This window comes from Chelonoidis abingdonii, chromosome 23, assembly GCF_003597395.2.
Source record: "Chelonoidis abingdonii isolate Lonesome George chromosome 23, CheloAbing_2.0, whole genome shotgun sequence".
Taxonomy (NCBI): Eukaryota; Metazoa; Chordata; order Testudines; family Testudinidae; genus Chelonoidis; species Chelonoidis abingdonii.
In genome coordinates, this window is record NC_133791.1 from 14,949,430 (window position 1) to 14,964,674 (window position 15,245).

At 42.9% G+C, this 15,245-nt stretch overlaps 1 long non-coding RNA gene across 1 annotated transcript; it reads left to right on the forward strand.

Moving 5' to 3' along the window:
- On the forward strand, positions 1–12,016 carry LOC142045876 (uncharacterized). The gene is made up of 3 exons (XR_012654785.1): positions 1–98; positions 584–727; positions 10,218–12,016. It is a non-coding gene; the product is annotated as an uncharacterized LOC142045876 (long non-coding RNA).
- The last annotated feature ends 3,229 nt before the right edge of the window (positions 12,017–15,245 follow it).

Consider the following 15,245-nt stretch of genomic DNA (forward strand, 5'->3'; position numbering starts at 1 on the left):
CCCGCTACACCGGCTGCTGTGCGTACTGCGCCTGCGCCGGAACTCCGCCGCCCTGGCCGGCTTCTTTCCGCCGTTGTCACGTGACCTCCTTTCTACCGGTAGGACCATAGAGAATGCCCAAGAGGAGCCAGAGCGGCTCTTACCCAACTGTAGTCAGTGGGGTCCGCCATCTTGAAGTCTGACCTGAAGGCTGAGTTTGGGCGAAGGAGAAAGGTTGAGTCCGGTGCAGAGGGGGGAAACTAGGGAAAGGGAGGATAAGCCTCAGAGATCAAGGGGCACCTCCTTGGGGGTAGGAGGTGCAGAAACTGGGCCTGGGGGAATGTGGGGAGAGGAGGGCTGAACTTGGGAGAGGAGGAAGGGAAATGTGAGCCTGGGTGGGGGGAGAAGGGGAGACTGAGACTGATTGGTGTGACAAGAGTGGAAGGATGCACTTGTGCAGAGAGGAAGGAGCGAGGGGATGCTGAGCCTGGTTGGGGCAGAGGTGGGAAAGAGAATGGGAGGCAAAATAATTAAATATAATTATTCCTTACTTTATCTTCTTGAAGGAAATAATTTCAAATCCACTCTCTTCTTTCACTCTTAGTCGCTACTGGGCCTCTTTTCACAGGAGTCCATCTGCCTGGCTAGACTATAGATAAGGACTCTTGATGCAAGCTTCTGTCCACTGCACCTCCCTTTGCTGCTCTAGATATCCATAGTTGCCACCTGCTTTGATACCTTTCCTCAGGTGGGTGTTGGAGTTCTTCCCCTCCTGATCTCCTTTTGCAGTTATGATCATACAGAATGAACCACTTTGCAGACCTGGCTATCAGCCTGTATTTCATCCCTAAAATATTGCCACGAAGCATAGTTTGATAGAATAACAGATTCATGAAATCCATATGAGAGATTTGAATGCAAACTGTCCATGAGATGGCAGCAGAATAACACAGTTTGTGGTGTGATCCCATGATATAGGGATGTTAAGAGTTAGATCCAGGGTGTGAGATGAGAGTTGTGAATTAGCTGAGTTGGTATGGAGGTAAATACAAAGCCTCACATTAAGAATTTTATTTCTGCCAATAAAATGCTGTTTATTGTCATCATGTTCAGCGAGCGGCTTATTTCAGTGAGATGTGAATCAGGCCCTTAATGCAGCATCAGCAATAGTTAATAACAATGGAACACTGCATTTTAGGACCAGCTTTTTCAAGTAGCTATTTTACACTTGAACTCCCAAAACATGTGCACAAGTTGGGTAAATATGAAATTGTACATTGAAAATCCTTTATGTTTTACAAATATTAACTAAACTTCACAGTACCCCCTAGGGCATGAGTATTTATTAAGCACACAGAGTTAGCATCATTTTGGTGGCATTCGTTTTGATATACATTACCCAGTCAACATTAAAAAAAATCTAGCTAGAACTCTCATGTGCAATTTAGTTGCACTATCCAGAGTGTATACTAGAGTATGAGGCCATGGACTTGGAAACCTAACAGTCCAATTCAGCATTTTCCTGTGTCCGTGAGCCAGTTGATATTAATGATTTTTTTTTTTTGGGGTAGGTTTTTTTTTAATTTGCACAGCTGAGCCTGGGAAGCATCCTTCTTCCCTTTCCTAGTGAACAAGCAGATCTTCATTCTTGTATTTAGATATAATGTATGGGCCAAAGGTGTTAACCTATTCACTGACCCACATAAAAGAGTGTTAAACAAGATCCAGAGTTTAAGCTACAGAGACCTCAGCCTGCTTAATACAGTGGCGCAAACACTATAAAATTCAGACCAAACACTAGGAATTTATTGATTGAAACACACAAAAGGAAAAGAATCAAAACAAGGTAAAGAGCACTGATACTGACATTGATTGTGCGAAACAAACTTAAAACCTATCAAAGTCCTTTATAGTGGATATTTGTTGAAGTCTCTTATTCTGTCAGAGTCATTCTTGGTGCAGGAGAAAGGACTAATTCTGTTGTTCAATTCTCATTTGAAAATAGTCACTTTTTTGTGCCTTCGACAAAAAAGACAGACACAGAAGGGAGAGAAGCGATAGAATAGTGAAGATGGGGAAAATATTGCTTTTGTGATGTTCTCAGGATACAAGGCAGTTGGTCAGTCAAGGAGGGATGCTTTGGGCTGGCAGTCGGCACAACAGCTCTTAATTTGGACTTCGCTCACCTCCGTGGTCAGGGACATCATCTTGTTGGTCTGGTCAAGCCCCTCTCATTCACAGATCCTTCTCAGGCTGGGTAGAGCTGGATGGGCCATCTTGTCTCACTATGCTGGTGTGATGCATTACAGCTGATTTCAGGATCAGGTGAAAACTTGAGAGAGAGGACAGAAGGTGTCAAAGTTAGACTCAGGACTCACAGTTTGTCAGACCACTCTGTTTTATTAGCACAGCGCTCTGCTAATACACCCAGATAATGTGAGCCCCATACAAGACACAAACTATCTTATTTATACAGATAAAAGGGCAGGAGTTTAGACAAAGGGACAAAGAAAGCAACAGACAGGAAAAACCACCTGTGACACAGCATGCATATTCCACGTCCTTACTGATTGGTATCGATCTAAGGCTAATACTTTTCCAATTGCCCTTAAACGGTGCAATTGTTCTATGCTAATGTCTGTGTTCCTGACACCTGGATTGCAACATTCCAACAATTTTGCTTAAAGGTGCAGACAACATTTCTTTAATCCATTCTTATTTTTACAATATAATTAATTCTACTTTCACATAGGAAAATGGGGGGGCAGAAAGGAACACTTGAGGGAGGGCAAGACAGAGAAGGATCTCACATGTATCACACAGGGGTCATCACTGATGGGTGGGGATACTTGATCTTCATCACTCCAAGGTCTGGTGTCACGGCAACAACCCTTCCACCACAGCCGTGCTGATGGTAAAAGTTCTTGTTGTGTTCTCCCCAGGAGTCTCTTAAAGGGCCCAAACAGGCAATAGGTGGAATAATCCATCCTCACTTTATTCTGTCCAGTAATTGGGCCTATTTTCCAACACTTCAGTTTGGTACCTTGATTTCCAATCCTCTGCTCCTCTTGTTTACCAGTCGTCATCTTAACACAGTCCTTGAGTGGTATAATTTGGCCCTTTCTATTTAAATCAGTTCAGTCTTTCTGTCTCCACCTTTTCTTAAACAGTTCTCTATAACAAATAATTGTGACAGTTCATGAACCTCTACCCATTTTTCAGAAGTTGAGTTTACAGTTAGGATAAATGTCTAGGCCCAGTTATCACAATATCAACAAACAGCCTCCTCTCCGACTAGTGAAGCCTACCCCTAAGAGTTTTTTGTTTTGTTATCAATTTCCACCCCACGCGCACACTTTGGAGGGCCTTGCTATGAGCCAATGTCCTCCCAGCAAACAAACATGCATTCTTGTGATCCCACCAACCTTTAGCTTCCATAGATCTGCTCCCTAGTCTTCACTCCATATTAGCTGCTGACATCGTAGACCTCTCGTGACAAGCACCCTATTATTCTGCCCATTTGTGAAGCCTTGCTGCTCCCCAATGTGCTGTGTGGGTTTCTGTTTTCTGCCTGGACCCTCAGATGTCTTATTCCTCACAGGACCACAGAAACCCGTGATTAGCTCTGCAAGTGTTCCCCCTTCAGAGAGGCTCAAGAGGGGAGGTTCAGCAGCAAAAGTCCTTTGAGTGAAAGATGGGAGGTTGGGTTTTATTAACTCATGGTCATTGTCCATTGTGATCCTTGCCTGAGAGATCATTCTTATAAGCCTTACCCATTCTCTGAAACTTTCTCTCAAAATTAGGAAGTGGGCCAGAAATACCAGAACAATGATTATGTCTCTTGCCAGAATCCCAAAGGTCACAGAGGGTGGATTTCTCTGTTTCCCTAGAAAACTATAACTCCAGGAAGCTTTCTCAGCTAGAAAACTAGCTGTCTTTTCTGGAAGAGGGTTTGATAAAGAAAGCTTCCTGTAGTTTGACGTCTGACTCTCCATGGATCATCTTGAACTGCACCACAAAATTCAAACTACAGAGTACAGTATGTGAAAGCAGAGGCTTTTTATGGCATCTCTAGAGCTTTTATAATCCCTGTTAGGAACTGTGAGCGACAAAGGCATGATTTTTGATAGACAATCTACCTTATCATGCTGTAACATTCTCAGTGGAGTTCCCCAGGCAGTATTGATGGCTGCTGTGCAGCCTTTAATGCTGTAGAAAAGGTCAAGGAGATGATAAAAACACAAGCACAAAGGAGGAGGCCAAGCCACAGCTCAGTCCCCAAGATTCTCCCGCTTAGGGGGCCAGAGAGAAACTTGCTACTTTTTTATTCTATTTAGTTCCTGATAAATATTCATTTACATTACGCTCTCCAGATCCTCTTTTCTCTTTCTTGCTTCCTTTCCTTTCTTTAATTCCCTCTCCTTCTCTTTCCACTCCTCTCCTTTGTTTCTGTCCCTTTAACCACGCTTCCACCCCCCCAGATAATGCTCTACTTTGCCAGTCTCCATGGGCCTGATCTGAAATTCACTGAAGTCAAGAGGACTTCCATTGACTTCAGTGGGATTTGGATCAGGCGCCCAAAGGCTTCCTTCACTCTCCTCTCCCAGCTCTCTTCTAGAAGTGGGCAAAATTTTTCAGACAAAACTTTTTTTTTTTTTGGCAGATTTGGGACAACTAAAACATTTCACCAATTTGGGTTGATATGGAAAAAAATCAGAAATATCAAAAAAAACCATGTCAACATTATCAAAATGAAACATTTTGGGGGGCTAGAGTCCCAAAGGAATTTGGCATCAATCACAAAAACACAGGAGATGGAGATGCTCCTGGTAACCTCTAACCTAGAGAGCAGGGTATTCACCAGGGACATGGGAGATCTGTAGAAGGACCCCCACCATCTTGTTTTCCTTCTTCTCTGGTTGTTGTGAATGTGGTCTCTTATTTCCTTTGCTTTTATTAAAAATACCCAAATCAAATGTTTTCTGATTTGATTCACTGAAAATCACCACTACCACCAAAAAAAAAATGGGTTGGGTTTGAACTGAACAATTTTATTTATTTTTCAGAATTGGCTGTGAACCAAACAATCAGTTATTCACACAGCTCTGTCCCCTTCTCTTTCTTCTCTCCATTCCTTTCTTTACCCCTTTTTGCTCATTCTACGTCAGGGATAAATGCCTATCAGGTTTGAGGGGGTTGATTTCTTTATGCTTTTCCTGGTTGGAAAAAAATATGGCCTCTGTTCTCAGCTAATCAACAGAACTTCTGACCCTGTACTCTGGGTACTGACCCTGCACAGCAAGCTTTACTTTACAGGAAAGTAAGATGGCATTCTGCAGAAATAACCCCAATACAGTTTATGTGCTATCCGTGATATTGCAAGGTCTGGGGCTATTACTGTACAATAGTGTGATGTAAGTGGTGAGTTCAACTCCTGGTATGGTGCTTGAAAGTATGATCTTTTGGCCTACAGGAAAGACAAGATAATGGGCTGGTAGGGGTGCAGCATTTTGAGGTGATCCCAGAGTGTGTGGGTGGGTGGTGACGTGAAGTATGAAAGGCAGGGGGGACCCTCATCTGTTATGTTTACCATAGTGAATTAGAACGATCAGGGCTTCTTTCATTCTGTTGAGAGCAAACAGCACTCCCACTGCACTCTGACCATAAAATATCCTTCCCACCCTTGTCAATGACAATTGGTTCAAAGACCATCTGGCCATCCACTACCAGTGCAATTATGTGCTGTCCCTACATCAATAACTCTTGTTCAATTTATTTATCACCCCTGGACTCTGCACTGTATTTATTGCCCTGTTTTCTTATTAGAACTATGATGACCTTAGCAGGATTTGCCTGATATTTTCAGGACTGCTGCATTCCAGATGAATTGACAGCTGATTAATTTCTAGTTCCCTTTGTCTGGGAAGTTGATTGATGTGACATTGTCTGATGGCCCCCAGGGAAATGCTCGGAATGGTAGAAAAGGACATTGAAGCAGAAAAAGTGAGTTGAGTCCCTTGGAATGAGCATTACAAATACGCTGCCTAAGCTCAGGCATGTATTCCTGCCCCCGAGCAGGACTGAGGGGGCAAGCTAAGGTTGCCACTTGTAACTGTGTGTAAAACTGGGCCTAGCTCCCCTGTGTCAGCGAAAGTGAACCAAATCCAGCCAGTTAAAGGGGGCTGGGCTACACCCGTGCCTATAAAGGACTGCCAGAGGGCAGGAAATACTAAAAGTGGGAAGCTGCCAGGAACGAGGGCACCAGAAACCCCTACGAGGGGTGACCTTGAAGCCTGAGAGCAAAGGAGTGAGTTAAAAGCCTGGTTGCTGTTACTTTATTTGCTTTTGTTAAGAGAATAAACCCTTTGAAAGAAGACAGGGCATGGTAGCAAGTGTTTGGAAACTAGGGAAAAGCCCTGCAACACTGTGTCTGTGGATTTTCAGGTCTCGTCTAGCAAGTTGAATGAGTCTGATGGAGTGTGGCTTTATTTCTATGCTGAGCTCCATCATCAATACCCTCTTTTTCTTTGTCAGTGTAACAAATTCCTTGGCTTTTAAGGGTAGCCTAAAGGTCCAGCCATAACAACAAATGAGACCTGGGATTGTCTGGGACCCAGTACCTGGGGTGTCTCACGATAGCCTCAGTAATTCATGCCCTAGTTTCACCACTCCCAGCTCTCCACCAGTAGGATCAAAGGGGCGTGTCCCATGCTTCTGGGGGCTTTGTGAGATTATTATTATTTGGGATCCCACAAACCATCTCCAGTAGCCTAGGAGAAAGAAGAAAAGAATTGTGCTGCACTGTCTTCTCACTTACTCTGCTGAAAATCACAAGTAACTCCACTGAAGTCAGTGGAGTTACACAAGTGTAAAATTGGTGTATGGGGAAAAGAGAATCCATTCTAATGTCTGTCCGTCTGTAAATATCTCTATTTCCTCTTTTTTCCTGCATTGCTACATTGTAAGTTGCATTAAAAGTCTGAAGGTGACTTTATATTCACTGAAGCTTGCTGCTTTATTCATATTTACTTGTGGGTGACAGGCAACACATCAAGAGTCTCTGCATCTGAACTGACTTTACAAACTGACTTTTGATCAGCATTGCTGGGGTGGCAGATGGAAGGTGCTTACATGCCCCTGGTAGCCATTTTACACTAAGGCTGCTGCTTAAGACAGAAAATAAACTGTGGGGTGTGTTGAGGAATCAGCACAACTGTTTACTCTCTTCACTCAAAAAAAGTATTTTTTCAAAACATATCTGTTTCCAAGATCTGGGGAAGATGTTAGGTCTGAGGAAAGGTATGATCATTCTCCAATCCCAAAGTTAGAACAGTTGAAATGTATCATGAACAGTAGAAGCAGCTCAGGGAACTATCAGTAGGGCCCTACCAAATTCACGGTCCATTTTGGTCAATTTCACAGTCACAGGATTTTAAAAATTATAAATTTCATGGTTTCACCTATTTAAATCTGAAACTTCATGGTGTTGTAATTGTAGGGGTCCTGTGTGTCACAAGATTATTGTAGGGGGGTCACGGTATTACCACCCTTCCTTCTGTGCTGTTGCCTTCAGAGCTGGGCCCTCGGCCTGCAGCCATCACTCTCTGGGGCACCCCGCTCTGAAGGCAGCAGCGCAGACGTAAGAGTGGCATGGTATGGTGTTGCCAGCCTTGCTTCTGCTGGTGGGGACTGCCTTTGGAGCTGGCCTCTCCAGCCACCCAGCTCTGAAGGCAGCGCAGAAGTAAGGGTGGCAATACTGTGACCCCCTACAATAACCTCGTGATTTCCCCCCCCCCCATGACCTCCTTTTGGGTCGGAACCCTCAGTTTGAGAAATGCTGGTCTCTCCCGTGAAATCTGTATGGTATAGGGTAAAAGTACACAGAAGATCAGATTTCACAGGGGAGACCAGATTTCACAGTGGTAATTTGGTAGGGTCCTATTATCAATATTCTCTCATTGGACACCAGGCTTGTAAAGTTGTGAGTTTGGTTATGGTATTTGATGCCCCACAGCAATCCTGTCCATTTACTTCCCCTGCTTGCTATAAGGAAATCTCACGAGAAGAAACATGCCACAGAAATGCTTTTTTGTATGCAGATGAAGAGAGACGAAGACTAAGGATACCAAGGGATTACAAATGGTTAAAGAAACAGTAATAGTATTAAATAGTTACCGTACCATAGTCCTATTCTCAGATAAGTGAGTGCAGCTTGCAGGGAAGTCATTTGCAGTTGCACCCATGTAGCAAAGGGCATAACTTGGCCAAAAGTTCTTTCCAAATGTTGGGGCAGATCCTTCAAGCCCTCTGCAAACACAACTCCCATACATTGCACTGAGAGTTTCATGCATGGCAGCTTCTAGGATCAGGCCCATTAAATAGATGGTTTTTAATCCCATTTAGCAGATCTGAGAAGAGAGCTCAGGAGTGCTCTGGCTCCAGCTTCCTGGGCCTTACCCTACCACGCTGCATCACTTAAGGCTATGTTGTGCTTTTAGGCCTGGCCAGGGGCAAGGGTTAGTATGTAAATTGCATCACATGGGAGGCATTGCTCCCCTGAGAAGCAGTGCCTTTCTTGCTTACCCCTTGCTCCAGGCAGTTGTAATCTGATGCTGGCCTACATCAACTGCAAATTATAATGTCCCCATGTTACCTCAAGTGTTCTGGTTGGAGTGTTGTAGAAGCCAAGACTCCACTCTTTGCAGCCCAATTTCCGCTGCCTAAGCAGGGGGTGAAAGGTGGGCTGCAAAGACAGGAACACATGAGCATCTTCCTGTGCACCACTACTCAAGATGCAGGGGGTAGTGGGAGGTACAACCCAGCCTGAAGGACTCGCAGTTTGAAGGACTCCCAGGCTTCTTGTTCTAGAATGAACTAATTGGTATCCATGGGTATTAACGAATCACTAACAGACCACCTAGCTACCCATTATCATTGATTAGTTCTGGTAAAGATTACAGGAGGTGGCTTTTACCACCAATAAACAAATGTGTACAGTATATAGGAACTGCAAAGCTCTAAAAATCAGAGGGAGTAGAAAGAAAACCCATAGTGTAAGGGCTAGTTAATGACAATGAAAGAGCGCATGGCTTACTGTGTTTGTTTGAGGGTGAGTAACTCTTCAGTCTCAGCCTCCAGGCCGCCTCTCCATCCACTTTTTTGGGGCTGGGTTTGTTTCAGACCTGAACTTGTCTGGGCTGCTGTTTCTAATCAATCACCATTTCTGATTTTCATTTTCATTCCCCACCGCAGCTCATCTGGAAGAGATGTGGATTTAAAGCTGTTGTAGGTCCCACTGGGAGGATCACCTTGGCATATTCACATACCCCGGTAGTGGCATGTGTTGGTTTTTCTGTAGCACTTGTCTGTCTGGGTTTCAGTATCCATTTCCCATCACACACAAGGAGGCTGGGTATTTGTTTAATGTGACCCAGAAGATTCAGTTATTCTGGTTTTTCCAACAATTGACTGAGACTGTTCAAATTCTAGGACCTGATTCTGGGGAACTGACAGTCTAAATGTGGGAGAGACACAGTGGGCAAGGTAATATCTTTTATTGGACCAACTTATGTTGGTAAGAGAGACAAGCTTTTGAGTTTACACAGAGCTCTTCATCAGGTCTGGGAAACTATTAGTTAGTATTCTGTAAGCTTGAAAGCTCGCCTCTCTCCCCAACAGAAGTTAGTCCAATAACAGATATAACCTCACCCACCTTGTCTCTCTAATATCCTGGGACTGACACAGCTACAACAACACTGCATTATTTTAATGTGTAACTTTAGAAGCACGTGTAGTATCAGGCCCATCATTTTCACTTGTCCCTATACCTGCTCTTCTCCTGTGGAACTCCTCTGACTTAAATAGAGATTCTCCTGATTCTCGCTGGTGTAAGAGCGGTCTATCAACAAGACTGCACTACCTAATATCACTAATAATGCCATCAATCTAATAACACAATTTCTCCAACTCTGTCTCAGTCCAACATAGTGGCATTTGAGAACTAATTGAAATTACTTTCAAAAAACCAAGTACTGCTTTTAGGATTATAGTGGTTCTGTTGCCATAGTCTGATCACCTTAGCAAGACTAGTTTGTCATTTCAATTTTATGAATGCCACAAGGTCTGCTTCTTGGAGAGGAATTACTCTGTGATGTTATCAGGCATTATAAAATATCTTAGCCGTTAAGTTACTGATTAACACAGATTCCCGCCTTATAAAAATGTCATTGTTGTCATAGAGTACGAGGTGCTTGAAGCCAACAGTCACTATTCAAACACACAATAACAGGAATAAAACACTGTATAAAGAGAGCCACAGAATCAGCAAACACTTTAACTGAACAAAGCAAAACTGCATCAAGATCTCGCTCCATGGAGGGATCGACTGACAAGCTACACATAGAAAATGAATCAAGTTCTCCTGGACTATCAGCTGCAGACATGGACAGACTGGGATCCACTAAAGAAGAAGCTGCAGACAATGATTGTCCAGGCTTCTCTTCACCAATAGCCACAGAACTGAACAATCCAGATGCCTCTAAACCACCAACTTCAGAAATGAGCTGTCCAAACTCAATTAAGCCTCCAGTGACAGTAATGGACTCTCCAGACTCCTGTAAAGTATTAGTTTCAGAGATGGACCACCGATGTTCATCCAAAGCATCAATTGCAGATATGGACTGCCTAATCTGCTTCAACAGGTATAACATTTACAGGAGACCTAAGCTCCTGGCTTGCCAACATGCCTTCTGTGAAGTCTGCCTCAAGCTCATCCTTCAGAACGAGGACAATACCTGGATGATCATCTGCCCTCTATGCAGAAAATCCACTGTTGTATTTGGAGGGCTTATCCGCACCCTTCTTGATAAAGAAGATATCGTAGCCCGTTTGGAAAGCCCTTGTCCAAATGCTGAGATACCCCTCTCTCCTGAAGGGCTACATGGCACTGGTGGTACTCACTCCAGCCATGCCACTGTCTGTGAAAACCAGAACATTCCCAGTATCAATCAAACAGCTGTCCAAAGACTTGTGTTGCTCTTGCTGTTCCTGGTGATCCTGATCATCCTCGTACTCCCATTTGTGTACACTGGACTGATTAAATGGATCCTCTGCCTTGTGCTTATATTGGGGTTGATCATGTCTTTGGTGCTTTGCTGCAACCCTAACTTCAACTGCAGCTCTTTGGGGATTTCAGTTCCCTTCTTCCATAAGAAAGAGAGCCACATTGTATCCATTGCCTGAAAAGACTGGTGTGTATTTTAGAGACAGCGGACTGGCATTATTTGCAAGTTGCCAAATGGGAAACAATGGCTGGTCATTACAATGTAAATCTTTAGGAATCACTTCTTAGAATAAATTCAAAGCACATCCTTAAAGTATCCCGGTAAGGAGTAGCCACAACACACAATATTGTTTAATTTTATTATCTGACCTAGTGAAATATTTGTATTTAATATTTTTGATATGTGAGATACAATTAGTAAGAATTTTCCTTGTTTGGGTTTGGTTTTGTTCGGGCGTATTGCATTTTGACTCATACTGCAGAATGTTTATTATATGAAATGCTTATCAGCTGGCTTCCTGGGAAGACCAGTATAACATCTGCCAGTATGTTTGTCGATACCCTTCTTAGCTTGTGTATATTTGTTCTTGGTAGAGAGTCCTGGGATAAAGTTAAAAACCACCATAATGACAATGCTTTTGGTGGGCACTTTGAGTCTGTTTTTTAAGTAGGGTTTCCGGTATGTAGAATTTCTCGATAGCCTTGATGGAGACACTCCTGTGTTCTTTACCAAGCAAATGGTTCCACTTACGTGAACAAAGACCACTAACCTGAATCTGAATTTCTCACTATTCAGTCTTATGCCTGCCCCACCTCTGCTCTTGCCCTCTTCACATAAAGTCTAGAGTATGACATTGTACTCTGAGATGTGTGGTTCCTTGTGCAGGGATCGAAGAGAAGGAACTCGTTAATCACTAAAACACACCTTGTGGTATTTCTGTATGCAATGTGTCCATTAAAGTTTAATAACATTAATTGCTCTTTGACTTCTGTGTCTCATTATATTTCACACATAAATTAGCTGTCAGAACACTTCAGAGCTCTCTTTCTGAAAGGAACTGGAGCTGGTAAAGCACCTAAGAAATGTAGTGAAATAAGAATCAGCAATTAAAGCTGAGAGATTATGAGCTACCTCCATTGGTGCGGGGCAAACAGTAATTGAGTTGATATGAAGAAAAGACAGTATAACCCAACTAAAATTATTGGTCTGAATTAAACTAAGGGAACTAAAGTTTTCACTAACCAGTTATATTTTTGGGAAGACTTCCACTGATGTCAGTGGACTTTGGATCAGGCCCCTGGTAACTATTAATATTTGTTAAGGTCAAAACACTAAGAAGGGAAACTGAAGTACTCTAGCTGTGAATGTCTCTGATGGACAGACAGATTAAAGAGACAGATTGACTAAAATGGATGATGCCCTTTTAAAGGCATCAGCATTGGCAGTACTATTCTTCTCTGGGATAAGACACAAATCTTTCTTCTGGCTTAAACTCTTTGAAGACCATAAAATCTCTGGGTCTTCCTATATATTTGTGCACTACTGTAATATTAATAATCCCAAAAAGAATGGTAGTCTCCACTGACACTAAGAAACACAGCTGTAGATTTGAGGCCCAAGTGTTAACTATTTCTGTAGATGCGGAATATCCATTTAGTGGGAATAGAAATAGAAACCTTTCTTGTGCGTTGAAGGTTAGAAAGCGGGTTGAATAGTAAGAGACTGACAGCCCTGGAGAATGTTGTTCTTTATGGATCCACAGAACATGATCACAGGCAGAGGCGGTACAGGTTTCCCTCCCACTGCCTCGTGTCACTAACTTCAAGCCTGACTTGAAGGGCCTAGAGATCTATCAGATAAGGGGTAGTTCTGCTTAGATGTCTCTTCAGTCCTTGAGAAGACTGCTGACAATGGGTCTGATCATAAGCCCATTGAAGGGAATGGGAATCTTTTAACTAATTTCAATGGGAGGTGGATTGGGCCCTAAGAACTTGACTCATTTCACAAACGCTGTAAATCGCACCTGGAGAAACACGTGCCAATGTGAAAATAAATATTTGCAACAGTGAACAACTAGTTTTTTAGAGCAAAGGACAAATAATCTTTCTATTCATACTTTACAAGATAATAGGACTCTCTTGCACTCCTTATTTATCATACCAATTTTTTCCCTTTTTAGGAGAATTTCAGCTCTTCCTAGTTAGAATGCCTGAGAATTTTTTGCTCTTCCTAGCTTTCAGTCTCTCTTGTTTCTGAATTAGCATAATGATTAGGCAACAGGCTTCAGCCTGACAGGGAGAGAGGTTATTAATGAGAAAAGTGTTGCGGTGGTAATAATAAGGTGTAAATTACATGCAGAATAAATATCTTGCAACTGTGACTTCAGAACTCGAATCCCATCAAGAGATTCTAAGGGCATGATAAGACCTGACAGTTAAGTTTAAGTAGTTTCTGTAGGCAGCAGAATTTTGAGCCTGAAAATTCAAATTTGCCTGGTTGATCTTTCATATAATAATCCGCTCTTCTCCCATCTTCTAGTTCTTCTTCCCTCCTGCTGCTTATCCCACCAGAAGACGAGCCAAATGTGCTGTAACCATCTTGGAGCTGATCTACAGCTCGTATATATAAATGTGACTCCATTAATTTCAGTGCTGATTCGCACCATCAGATCTGGTCCCTTGTTCTGACTAGTTGATTTTGATAACTACCTGTAGTGTCATACTTGTGACTTATCAGAAGGTTTCTTCCCTGGGTTAAAATGTTTCCCACCACAGTCCTTTTTATGTCATCATAATTACACTGCTGCTTTCATGTTCCACCTCAGTAACTAACTACCCACTTTGCAACCCACCAATCAACAGGGACAACCTTGTGTCAGACTCCAATTCCTAAAGTAATAATTGCACACAGCTATTTGCCTTTATAGCCATCAATGGACCAGTTCATACCAAAAAGCAATCTCAGGCATTTGCAGACTGCACCAGAGTTAAGCTATTTGTAGAGGAATTACTGCAGCCTAAGTCCACTTGACATCAGCCTGTTCTCTTGCCAACTATTGTAGAGGTGTAAGACACTGCTAAGTACAGACACCTCGTTTTACGTTATTTACCGAACTTCAAATCATCCTGTAATTAAGTTGGTTCTCTTTATTTTAGTACAATAAAACCATATTATAATGTCTCTAAAGTTTATAACATCAGATAATACTCAGTTGCAACAATCGTTCCATTCTGTTTTCTTCACTTACAACATCCCCAGCTATAACTTATGGCTATAAACTGGGGATGGAAATATTGTTTAAAAAGTTAACCATTTAAATGATTAAAATTCTATCATTTAAATGGTTGACGATTAAAGGGAGAGGGACTGGGGTTGCTCTGGCCGGCGAGGCAGGGGCTGCAATTGGTCAGCCGGCCACTGGGCAGGGGTCAGCTGGCTGCCTGCCAGGGCACAGCCAGGATCCAATGCTATGTGGCCAGGGCCGGGGTCTGGTGTTGCGTGGTGCAGCCAGGGGCCAGCGCTGCTCAGCTGGAGTCCGGGGTTGGTCTGGCCGGGGGATGGGTCTGGGGTTGGGGTGCGATCAGGGCTGGGGGCCAAGGGCCAGCGGGGGGTTAATGGTTAATGTTGGTTAAGCCCTGGCTGGCCTGAGTGGCCCTTCACTCAGTTGAAGGCTACCCTGGATTACACTGTGGTTGGCCTGTATTTGGCCTCTGGGAGTCACTTTAGCCATCCATACATAAAGGTATTATGCCTCACGTACTTTAATATATGGTTTTGCCTAGAGATGCGCTCAAACAAAAATCTCAGAGCAGAACACTCCTAACTTTGGTGAAATACAGATCCAGTTTTTTGCAGCTTGCATCAAGTTATGTAATGGATTGGACCAAAATCCTTATTCTGAATGCTTCAAGGTTGTGGCTCTGGATCCCAACTTTGCATTTGGGCCTATTTTTTAAAAAGCTACAAATATTCATTCAGTTTCAAAAGCAAATTTTGATTCAGCGAAATTCATGAACTAGATGACTCCTGAGGTCCCTTACAGCCCTACATTCCTATGATCCTCTTGTTGTCATTTCTTACTGCCATTTGAGCACCTAAGTTTTACGAGCACAAAAACTCATAACATATAAATTTTAAGACTGAATGTTCTATATTCACCAAAAGTGACGTGTTTGAGTTTATAATTCACAAATCACGCTGGGT